The sequence below is a fragment of the Bos mutus genome, chromosome 11 (assembly GCF_027580195.1).
Source record: "Bos mutus isolate GX-2022 chromosome 11, NWIPB_WYAK_1.1, whole genome shotgun sequence".
Lineage (NCBI taxonomy): Eukaryota > Metazoa > Chordata > Mammalia > Artiodactyla > Bovidae > Bos > Bos mutus.
In genome coordinates, this window is record NC_091627.1 from 48,595,814 (window position 1) to 48,608,975 (window position 13,162).

The following is a 13,162-nucleotide window of genomic DNA, read 5'->3' on the forward strand; positions in this document are numbered from 1 at the left end:
TTGTGCTGTGGTTCATGGGGTGGCAGAGTCGGACACTACTGAAGGACTGAACTGAAAGCTTATTGAAGAGGACCCAGAAGACTTCATAATAAAATCATGTCTATTTTCAAGTGTCTTTTTTTCTGACTCCTGAAAACAACCCATTTCCTGGCTGGAGACTGGAAAGTGAGAGAATGGGGAATGAAGGGGGAAAAAACTTGAACTCCCTAACTTCTTCTCTGATGTAACTTGCTCCATATGGCTCATCCATCCCCAGAAATAACTCATGACATCCAGATTCTGTTTCCAAATCCTCGCCAAATTCTGAAGTAAGAATTGCTTTTTAAAGACTTTACTTACAAAAATGTAGTTGTAAATAAAGTTAGTTTTTATGTTTTGGAGCCTGATATGACTTGTCTCTCAGGTCTGTTGCCTCACTGCGTATTCTTATGTCAATCTGAGGAAATATATATACATTTATTTCTATGGTGAAATGAGGCAAGCCATGATGAATCTAAGGGAGACAGACAAAAAAGAAAAGAGATCTATTTCTAATGTCCTCAGAAGAGTTAAACTAAATTGCTAATCCCCAAGGAATACCAAATGGAGAAATATAGCCAATACAATACTACTGTACTTTACAAGGTACTGTACTATAGGATTAAAAATGTGTTCTTTAGTTTTTGTGTTTGTTTTTTATATATTGTTTGAGAATTATTATAAACTTATTAGAGTACAGTACAACATAGCCTGTTCTGTTAGTTGAGTACCTAGGCTAACTTTGTTGGATTTATGAACAAGTTCAATTTATGGATGCAATCTTGGAATGGAACCCTTTCATATATAGGGGATTTACTATAATATCATGGGCTTCCCTGATAGAAGCTGGTAAAGAATCTGCCTGCAGTGCAGGAGATCCTGGTTTGATTTCTGGGTCAGGAAGATCCCCTGGAGAAAGGATAGGCTACCCACTCCAGTATACTTAGTCTTCCCTGGTGGCTCAAAGAATCTGCCTGCATAGTGGGAGACCTGGGTTTGATCCCTGGATTGGGAAGATTCCCTGGAGGAGGGCATGGCAACTCACTCCAGTATTCTTGCCTGGAGTATCCCCATGGACAAAGGAGCCTGGCAGGTTGCAGTCCATGAGGTCGCAAAGAGTTGGACATGACTGAGCAACGAAGTACAGCAGCACTGTAATATCATAGCTCTAATATTATATTTAAAACAGGGAGATTGTGACCCTAATCTAATACCCTGCTCACGTAGTATCATTGCAGAAATTTGAAGTATTTGAAAATGTGAGGCATGTGTTCTCAGAGGACTGAAAGTAGAAAAAGCAAAACAGGGACTGACCATCCCTCAAATTGACTATCATGGTGCCTTGTGAATATGAAGCCTTCAATAACATTTCTTCAATACATTTTCAACACTAAATAGTAATTTTTAAAATGTAAGCCATTAAGAAAAATAAAAGAAATACACAATTTAAAAATTTCACTCACAAATCCAGCTGTATTTCTTTACACTGTAATAAGATTTATAGAACTTCAAATTTTTCCCCTACAGAAATCTGCAGTCACTAAGATTTTATTTTATATTTTGTTGTAAAATAGAATTAGGTTTCCTAAGAGAGACCATTTTCAAAATTACTCTTTAAAAACTTTTCGGTATTGTGTTAGTAAATTCCTCCATCAAAGATTTATGCATTTTTTTCCTGTACATCTATCTTTTTTATCCCCTCCCAAAGACAAACCTCCTGTGCTTGGATATTAATGCCAAGTCATGGAATGAGATAAACAGGCCGTTAGCATTAAAAAATACATACCTCTTTTTATTGAAAAATTCATTTTATGACAGAAGGAACCTAACATTTGCATTTAAATAGGGACTATTCAAGTAAGATACTGCACTACATTTTTAAAGTATGTGATTTTTATAAGGTTGATAAATACTGCCAACATCACGATTATTTGAGAAGAAGCCAAGGAGTGAAAAATTATTTCCCATAGTAGCAAACTCAAACATGTATAATCCCTTTATTCAAGATTTTTTATCTGCATTATGTTCTCTATAAATAACAAGAGTCAGTTTTCAACATAGAACGTGTTTTAAAGTTTAAAACATTGGTGGTGTGGTTAGATTCTTCTTCATGCAAAATCAGTTAAATCCTAGATGTGACTATCTTGTGTTAAATCATTTACTGTCAGTCACCTCCTGGGGTATAGAGATATGTGAATTTCCCTCTCTGCAGTGTCTGAAAGAGAAAGTTTCTGATAAAAACTGTCTTAGGTGAAACTATTACTATTTAATTGAAGTCAATAAAAATGCAGACTTTGATAGCACTTTTAACATTTTATGAAGCTTAACAATAGTATGAGACCTCACACATATACAGAAATAATCTAAATCTAGAGAATCTGATTCCATTTTTACTGGAGGCATTGAAAGAGCATCTCATGTTGTTCACAGGAAACTGGATAGTTGGTGGAAATGGGTGATGCTAAAATAACAAAGATGTTGCATTTGTTTTATGTTGACATAGAGGGTTAAATTGTTAAAACAGGCTCATGTAATAGTTCTTAACTGACACAAAGTTGATTAATAATTTAAAGGACTCAAAGAGGAATCAAGCACATATATAGGATTTCATTCTGAAAGAGTAGGTAAAAATCAATTACAATTCCAAAGAAATTTCTTTCTTTTGCATTAAAACCATATTTGGTATTGTATTAACAGATAAATTCTGAATAATATATGCAAAAATCATGGTTCCCAAAAGAAATTGTTTGAATTTGGGGTATTTCCAGTTTTGTATTCTTTCAGTTACATGAAAAGTGTACTTTACATGTAAAGTCTCTATTACCTCCCATTCTCCAGATATGCATGTTCTTTAAATATTAATGTTAAATCTTTACTGCCCACCTCTGTCTTTAACCTGATCATAGAAAACCCTCATTTTAGTTAAAAAGCAAAAAGAAAGAAAGCAAAAGAAAACTTTATACTCTTCTATCTTTGTAGATATCATACTAACTCCATATTTATTCCATGAATAAATTCTTGAAACAGTAATTCATGTAACATGTCTGACATAGACTTTGCTTTTTTCTGCTTATTTATTTATCTATCCATCATCTATCATCTGTCTATAGATAGATATTCTTTCCTTTAAAGTTAGTAGCTAGTAGAAACTTATAAGAATATGAATTTGTACCCCTTTCATTATACCTGAATACACTTTCCATGCTTTGCCAATATTTATTCATTGGATGATAATGTCAATAGCTTATTTACATTATGAGCTCTAATACTTTTTTTCAAGTCACAATGTCTTTGAATAAGAAGGAACCTGAGATTAATTAACCTTGAACAGTATTTTCTGTACAATATTCTTCAAGTTCTGCCTGAATATATCCAGGGAATAAATATTTAGTGAAGTGGACCCACTCTATCTTAATATACTCTGGGCACTCCTCCTATCCCCTAATAACCTTCTGCATAGTAAATGATGTCCAGTAGAATACGTAGAATGATAGAAAATAAAGTGTCAGGGAAATGCATAGGTTTAGTGACAAATTTCTGAGTAAGTAAGAGCAAAGAAATTAAAATAACTTTTAAAAATACACTTTAAAGTTTACTGTGTTTCTGAATCTATATATTCTTTTAATCCCTACAATAAGTTTCTATGGTAATTATCAACTTTATTTTAGAGATGAGAAACTGAATCTTCCAGGCATTTTAATTAATTTCTCTAAGCTCACACAGTTAGCAAACAATGGAAGCAGAATTAATTTGGGGTCCCTTAATGCTAAATCAGCCTTCTTTTCATTATGACATTTGCCAGTGCGTGGTCTGTGGGAAGGGAGAGAGGCCTTGTAGTAAATTAAGTTTAATAAATGTTGAAATAAACAAAGTGTCCTATATTTCTTAAGTACAAGTTTCCTCATATTTTTTAATACACTATTGCATCATTTGAATCTTACAAATGAGACAGAGAATGTAACATTTATCGACTTCATTTAACCTTTGTTTTGCTCTATGACAGACTGAACTCTGAAGCTAGGGTTGCTTAGAATTTTCTCTGAGTTTCTGCATTCCATATTCAGATCTAAGAATCAGGGAAAGAATCACTGAATCTGCACTGGAATGCTGGTTAGCAAAGCCACTTCTACTTGAGAGAATCATCTGGAGCCTACGATAGACCAATATAGATATTTTTCATTAATGTTAGCTTCAGGAATCAACAGATTAATGGTGCATCTGCCCCTTTGCCTTTTGTAGTTGCGAAAGGAATAAGTGAAATAAATATTTGTCAAAATAGAAAAAGTGATACTGAAATAACCTGAAACTTCAGACTCAATGTGAGAACCCAAAATGCCAGTGTGGTTTGGGATGACCATAGACTGGTTTCCAACACTGGCAGGTACAATTATTCTTCTCAAAGTTAGTTTCATTTTTTTTTTTTTTAATGAAATTGCTCTCTTATCTCAAACTGCTCTCATATTCTTGACTTCCAAAATCCTCATCTTTTTTTTATTTAAAAGAAAACAATCACAACAGTGTATTGTGCTGAATTACATCTAAAAATCCAAATGTTTCCTCTGGCAAATTCTATTTAGCTGCCCTAATATCCTGTTTTAATGAGGGTTTCAACAGCAAGTTAAAAATTAAATGTTTGCCAGAGTGATGCATTAACAACTCAAACCCTTTAATTATAGCAGTGCCCAATTTAATTAAACCCTACATTACAAACTGTCGGCCTTCATATCATGGACCCCTATGTTGAATGGTTTATAGCTAAGCTATTAAAAAAAAGTTATTCCATGTTTCAGAATATAATACAAGTTCTCCACTTATGAGAGAATTATCTTTGTTTTCAGTCAGGGGAACAAAAACATCCACAATTTTGATGTTTAAAATGAAGGCACAATTTTTATTTTATTAAAGCTATTTTTGCACAATTCCATGATGGCTACAGCTAATTAATAGTTATTTTTAAAAAGAGTTAAGTCAGAAACCAAGGGAAGTGTCATGTGAATTTCCCTTGATGCAAGATGGAGAATTTGATTCACATTTCAAGAAACTAATGAATAGCCATCTGCCTATTCAAATATTATTTAGTTTTCTAGTGATATCACACCTCCAGAATGGCTCTTGAATACTCTCCCGTTTTCTTCCTTATTCCATGACAACTAAGAATCTTAGGATTAGAATAGTGGATTAAAATTTAAGCATGAATGAGAATCACCTGGAGGGCTTGTTAAATGCAGAAAGCTGTGACTCAGAATTTCTGGTTCATTTGGTCTGGGTGAGGCTCGAGAATTGGATTTCCAAAAAATTTCCAAGTGCCGGTGCAGCAACCATATTTTGAAAAACACTGATATAATGATCAGACTTACTTATAGTATATTAATGGAAACATATATGGATCAATACAGAGGAAAAACAGAGAGAGACACAGAGACAGAGAAGTAAAATATTGAATATTTGACCTTGCCCAAAGAGAGGTTTTTTGGTATTTGTACTGGGCTCCTATTTGATAACATCTAAATCCTTGAAATGTCTGAGTCATAAGAGTGCTTTTTTTTTTTTTTTTTAATTGATGGTGGAGACTTCTGACCACAACTAATTGTTTGCTTTAATGAGGTAACTCAGAGTCTGAACATCCATACCTGACGGTCTTAGGGTGGAGGTTGGCCATGCCAGAAAGATTAACCAGGTGATTTAGAGCCAGGCATAAGATCAGAGGTGTCAATTGACAGTGTTCAACCATGTGGACAATAAATTAATCAGGCCAACCTAACAACATCTCAAATTTCTGAACTCTGAAGCTTGGGTGAACTTCTCCAGTAGGCAATACCTCATGCATATTATCACAGGTGAATGTTGGGAGGGTAACAGATTCTGAGGACAATGGAAACTCTGTATTTGGAATCTTCCTACATTCTGTCCTTTGGCTGGTTCTAATTTGAAGCTTTGCCTTATAATAAACTTTATTCATGAGTACAACAGCTTTCAGTACATCCTGTGAATCTTTTCTCCAAGTATTGAACCCAAATCTGAGGGTTGTTTTAAAAAAACACCAATCTTGCAGTTGACTTCAGAAATGAGAGTAATCTTCTGGAGAATATTCCCTGTAATTTTGTAACTGGATCCTAAATCTTTATAGTTGGGATCAAAAGTCCTGGAAAGACATGATATTCTATAGCACTGTGTCTTATGCTTCAAAGTTTAGCTAACCCTGGGGATGAAGATGGGTAAATGAGGGTGCAAAAATTAACAAACAGAAACCTCAATTAAAATAGAGTCAGAAGGTCAGAAGAAGGAGTTCTGTTGTCCTATGACAATAGCAGAGCCAAAGAGAAAGGAGAAAGACTTCCTCTTCTGTCCCCTTCAGAGCTCAGCCAGTGGAGATTTTGAGATCTGTCAAGTAAAAAGCCAACAGACTTCAAACTGTCACTGCTTTCAGTGAACATTTCATTTCTATAGCTCTCCCAACTTCCTTTTCCCCTCTTCAAAGAATTTTCCTCTCCTTGCTCTTCAGGTATTTATGTGTGTCTCAACGTGGTTGCAGACTCTGAATTGTAATTCTTTGTTGATCCCAAATAAATCATTTTTGCTGGAGAAATAATTTAGCATGTTATTTATTTTAGTTAAACATTTTGGTAGCCAGTACAGGGATGCAGAGAAAACTACCAGCCTCACAAACCTTGGAGTTTGGAGGGTAAGTCTTTCACCTAGATCTGAGCTTATATCTTCCTGGTATTATTTGAAATCTATTTTAAGGCTTCCTCTTTTATTGTTAAGAGCTTGTTATCATTTGGTACTTCAGCCTTGTCTTTGAAGTCAGGTTGTTCCAACTGGTTAGCCTTTGGCATTCTCCTTTAGGAACAGAGGCTGTTTTATTGAATATGTGCAAGTTCAGCCTTCCTCTGTATTCATTTTGGAATATGAGCTGTCCTGTTGGAGCTTTCCTGTTAAGACTGATTCCCTAAGCATTAAGCTGTTTCATTACAACCATGCTGATCAACCTTCAGTTTGGCTTCTTTGAAACTAGACTGTTCCCTTAGAACTGGATAATATTAAGCCTGCAGGTTCTTTGAGCTGTTTAATCTGTTTGAGTTATTCGAGTTCTTTGAGCTATTTGAAAATTATTATTCACTCTAGAGAAAATCCTTTGAGAACTAGAATCCTAGGTATCTACACATTTTAAGGGCGCCCTACTCTGTGGGGACTCAAGCTGATTTTAACGGAAGGGGACATGGTTGTTTCTAAATAAATGGAAGAATCTGACTGAAGGCGATTTAGAATACCCATGGCCGTTATGGGAAACTTTTGAAATCCCTTAATTTTTATCTGCATATTCTATTTATTTAATTTTAAAAATTAAGCTTCAAAAATAAAAGAGGCCAACAGCAATCAATTTCTGAAATGAATACATGAGTATATGCTATTACCTATAGTTTACTGTGGTTTAAAACTTGCAAATTACTTTCTGGGTAATTTTAATAATGTTAAAAAGTCTTTACAGCTTGTTAAATTATATTTTTAAGGAATAACACTATTCAAAATTGTTAAATTTAGATTTTAAATGTTTATTCAAAAGTATTACTAATCTGTATACATCAGTTTCTTCTTATAAACATAAAATGCATTTTCATTTTAGCTTTATCACAGTAAATCACAAAGCTATCCAGAAATTATGGAATATTTACCACCAGGTACATTGATGACACAAATGTGTTAAAACAAGTGAAAGTTTGTGATGGCAATTACCCTGCCTAAATAGTTATAATTGTATTTAAAAAAAAATTAACTTTAGGCCCCGATACCATTTCAGATCAGATCAGTTGCTCAGTCGTGTCCAACTTTTGCAACCCCATAAATCGCAGCACGCCAGGCCTCCCTGTCCATCACCAACTCCCGGAGTTCACTCAGACTCATGTCCATCAAGTCAGTGAGGCCATCCAGCCATCTCATCCTCTGTCATCCCCTTCTCCTCTTGCTCCCAATCCCTCCCAGCATCAGAGTATTTTCCAATGAGTCAACTCTTCGCATGAGGTGGTCAAAGTACTGGAGTTTCAGCTTTAGCATCATTCCTTCCAAAGAAATCCCAGGGCTGATCTCCTTCAGAATGGACTGGTTGGATCTCCTTGCAGTCCAAGGCACGCTCAAGAGTCTTCTCCAACACCACAGTTCAAAAGCATCAATTCTTTGGCGCTCAGCCTTCTTCACAGTCCAACTCTCACATCCATACATGACCACAGGAAAAACTATAGCCTTGACTAGACGAACCTTTTGTCTCTGCTTTTGAATATGCTATCTAGGTTGGTCATAACTTTCCTTCCAAGGAATAAGCGTCTTTTAATTTCATGTCTGCAGTCACCATCTGCAGTGATTTTGGAGCCCAGAAAAATAAAGTCTGACACTGTTTCCACTGTTTCCCCATCTATTTCCCATGAAGTGATGGGACCGGATGCCATGATCTTCATTTTCTGAATGTTGAGCTTTAAGCCTACTTTGTCACTCTCCACTTTCACTTTCATCAAGAGGCTTTTTAGTTCCTCTTCACTTTCTGCCATAAGGGTGGTGTCATCTTCATATCTGAGGTTATTGATATGTCTCCTGGCAATCTTGATTCCAGCTTATGTTTCTTCCAGTCCGGCATTTCTCATGATGTACTCTGCATATAAGTTAAATAAACAGGGTGACAATATACAGTCTTGACATGCTCCTTTTCCTATTTGGAACCAGTCTGTTGTTCCATGCCCAGTTCTAACTGTTGCTTCCTGACCTGCATACAAATTTCTCAAGAGGCAGATCAGGCGGTCTGGTATTCCCATCTCTTTCAGAATTGTCCACAGTTTATTGTGATCCACACAGTCAAAGGCTTTGGCATAGTCAATAAACCAGAAATAGATGCTTTTCTGGAACTCTTTTACTTTTTCCATGATCCAGCGGATGTTGGCAATTTGATCTCTGGTTCCTCTGTCTTTTCTAAAACGAGCTTGAACATCAGGAAGTTCACAATTCATATATTGCTGAAGCCTGGCTTGGAGAATTTTGAGCATTACTCTACTAGCATGTGAGATGAGTGCAATTGTGCAGTAGTTTGAGCATTCTTTGGCATTGCCTTTCTTTGGGATTGGAATGAAAACTGACCTTTTCCAGTCCTGTGGCCTCTGCTGAGTTTTCCAAATTTGCTGGCATATTGAGTGCAGCACTTTCACAGCATCATCTTTCAGGATTTGGAATAGCTCAACTGGAATTCCATCACCTCCACTAGCTTTGTTCATAGTGATGCTTTCTAAGGCCCACTTGACTTCACATTCCAGGATGTCTGGCTCTAGGGCAGTAATCACACCGTCGTGATTATCTGGGTCATGAAGATCATTTTTGTACAGTTCTTCTATGTATTCTTGCCATCTCTTCTTAATATCTTCTGCTTCTGTTAGGTCCATACCATTTCTGTCCTTTATCGAGCCCATCTTTGCATGAAATATTCCTTTGGTATCTCTGATTTTCTTGAAGTGATCCCTATTCTTTCCCATTCTGTTGTTTTCCTTTATTTCTTTGCATTGATTGCTGAAGAAGGCTTTCTTATCTCTTCTTGCTCTTCTTTGGAACTCTGCATTGAGATGTTTATATTTTTCCTTTTCTCCTTTGCTTTTCGCTTCTCTTCTTTTCACAGCTATTTGTAAGGCCTCCCCAGCCAGCCATTTTGCTTTTTTGCATTTCCTTTCCGTGGAGATGGTCTTGATCCCTGTCTCCTGTACAATGTCACGAACCTCATTCCATAGTTCATCAAGCACTCTATCTATCAGATCTAGGCCCTTAAGTCTATTTCTCACTTCCACTGTATAATCATAAGGGATTTGATTTATGTCATACCTGAATGGTCTAGTGGTTTTCCCTACTTTCTTCAATCCATCAATTGCCAATCAAAATAGGTATTCCATTCAGTTTTAGATGATTCAGGGCTAAGGTTTCCCAATTCAAGTTTAAGAAAAATTAATTTTTGCAACATATCTTTATTATTGTCCAGTTTTCCAAGCATCATTTATTGAAGAGATCCTCTTTTCTCCATTGTATTCTTGCCTGTTTTGTCATAGACTAGGTGACCATACACACATGGGTTTATCTCTGGGCTTTCTATCCTGTTCCATTAGTCTATATTTCTGTTTCTATGCCAGTACCATTTAGTTTGATGACTTTAGCCTTGTAGTACGGTCATAAGTCAGAGAGCTTGATTCCTCCAGCTCTATTTTCCTTTCTCAAGATTGCTTTGTCTCTTCAGGGTCTTTTGTGTTTCCATACAAATTATAAAAACTTTTGTTCTAGTTCTGTGAAAATTGCCACTACTAATTTGATTGGAATTGCATCAAATCTGTAGATTATTTGAATAGTATATTCATTTTCACAATATTAATTCTTCCAAACCAACGACATGGTATATCTCTCCATCATTTTATGCCATTTTTGATTTTTTTAATCAGTATCTTATGGTTTTCTGCATACAGGTCTTTTGCCTCCTTAGATGGGTTAATCCCTAGGTATTTATTTCTTTTTGTTGCAATGGTAAATGGGCTTATTTCCTTAGTTTCTCTTTCTGATCTTTCATTCAGGCTCTTCTACAAAGCCACAGTCATCAAGACAGTATGGTACTGGCACAAAGACAGAAATATAGATCAATGGAACAAAATAGAAAGCCCAGAGATAAATCCACGTACCTATGGACACCTTATCTTTGACAAAGGAGGCAAGAATATACAATGGATTAAAGACAATGTATATTCTTGCCTCCTTTGTAGTGCTGGGAAAACTAGTCAACCACTTCTAAAAGAATGAAACTAGAACACTTTCTAACATCATACACAAAAATAAACTCAAATTGGATTAAAGATCTCAACATAAGACCAGAAACTATAAAACTCCTAGAGGGAAACATAGGCAAAACACTCTCCGACATATATCACAGCAGGATCCTCTATGACCCACCTCCCAGAATATTGGAAATAAAAGCAAAAATAAACAAATGGGACCTAATTAAACTTAAAAGCTTCTGCACAATAAAGGAAATATAAGCAAGGTGAAAAAACAGCCTTCAGAATGGGAGAAAATAATAGCAAATGAAGCAACTGACAAACAACTAATCTAAAAAATATACAGGCAACTCCTGCAGCTCAATTCCAGAAAAATAAATGACCCAATCAAAAAATGGGCCAAAGAACTAAATAGACATTTCTCCAAAGAAGACATACAGATGACTAACAAACACATGAAAAGATGCTCAACATCACTCATTATCAGAGAAATGCAAATCAAAACCACAATGAGGTACCATTTCATGCCAGTCAGAATGGCTTCGATTCAAAAGTCTACAAGCAATAAATGCTGGAGAGGGTGTGGAGAAAAGGGAAGCCTCTTATACTGTTTGTGGGAATGCAAACTAGTACAACCACTATGGAGAACAGTGTGGAGATTCCTTAAAAAACTGGAAATAGAACTGCCTTATGATCCAGCAATCCCACTGCTGGGCATACACACCGAGGAAACCAGAATTGAAAGAGACGTGTGTACCCCAATGTTCATCACTGTTTATAGTAGCCAGGACATGGAAGCAACCTAGATGTCCATCAGCAGATGAATGGATAAGAAAGCAGTGGTACATATACACAATGGAGTATTACTCAGCCATTAAAAAGAATACATTTGCATCAGTTCTAATGAGGTGGATGAAACTGGAGCCTATTATACAGAGTGAAGTAAGCCAGAAGGAAAAACATAAATACAGTTTACTAACGCATATATATGGAATTTAGAAAGATGGTAACAATAACCCTGTGTACGAGACAGCAAAAGAGACACTGATGTATAGAACAGTCTTATGGACTCTGTGGGAGAGGGAGAGGGTGGGAAGATTTGGGAGAATGACATTGAAACATGTAAAATATCATGTATGAAACGAGTTGCCAGTCCAGGTTCGATGCACGATACTGGATGCTTGGGGCTAGTGCACTGGGACGACCCAGAGGGATGGTATGGGGAGGGAGGAGGGAGGAGGGTTCAGGATGGGGAACACATGTATACCTGTGGCGGATTCATTTTGATATTTGGCAAAACTAATACAATTATGTAAAGTTTAAAAAATAAAATAAAATTAAAAAAAATAAAGAGGATAAAAAGATAAATAAATAAATAAATAAATAAAAAGTATTTTCTGGGGAAAAAAAAAAAAGAACAAAAACTTTAACTCAATTTTAAGGGAAGAACTAGGTGATATAACCTTTAAGACCTTAATGGAGAGTTTGATAAACCCTCCCGCCCTTGGGCATTCGAATGATTAGATTTTCTTTTTCCATTTGTATATAAAAGAGAAGGGATGTCCTTGGGCTACTCATCAAAAAACATGGGAACCAGCATTGACTGATAGTGTATTATAGCCAGCTACTAGATCCCGTGGCACAGGGACTTCCCCTTGCCTCAGAGAAATCATTGCCACTGCCCTTTGGTTAATTCCACTAAGTAAACTGTTATGGATTCCCCCTTAATCATTTTTATAACTCATGCAATAGAAACCATCCTGAATTCTCATCTTATTCAACGTTTCTCAATAAACACCTCAACACCTATAAAGTCTTTTTGTTAACTTTCCTCATATAACTCTTTTATATTACATTAATCTTATCCCATTATTCTATTCCCCCCTGTCAAAGGCTGAGTCCCTCACAACTGCTTATCACTGATAGATCATTTTCTTAACTCATTCCGATGATTTGCTAGAAATTCACTTGGGTAATGGTGACTTCTCATGGTTCACTGATGGTTGTTATTTAAAGGTGACAATGGCAAAAATTGTGCTAGTCATGCTTAACTCCTTTTGAGGTAACATCGTTACTGACAGATACTTCAGCCCAACAAGCTGAATTATATGTTCTTACATGGGCTTGTACTTTAGCCAAGGGCAAAACTACCAGTATTTATTTATACCTGTAGTAAATATCTGAAAGAGATGGGAATACCAGACCACCTGACCTGCCTCTTGAGAAACCTATATGCAGGTCAGGAAGCAACAGTTAGAACTGGACATGGAACAACAGACTGGTTCCAAATAGGAAAAAGAGTACATCAAGGCTGTATATTGTCACCCTGCTTATTTAACATATATGCAGAGTACATCATGAGA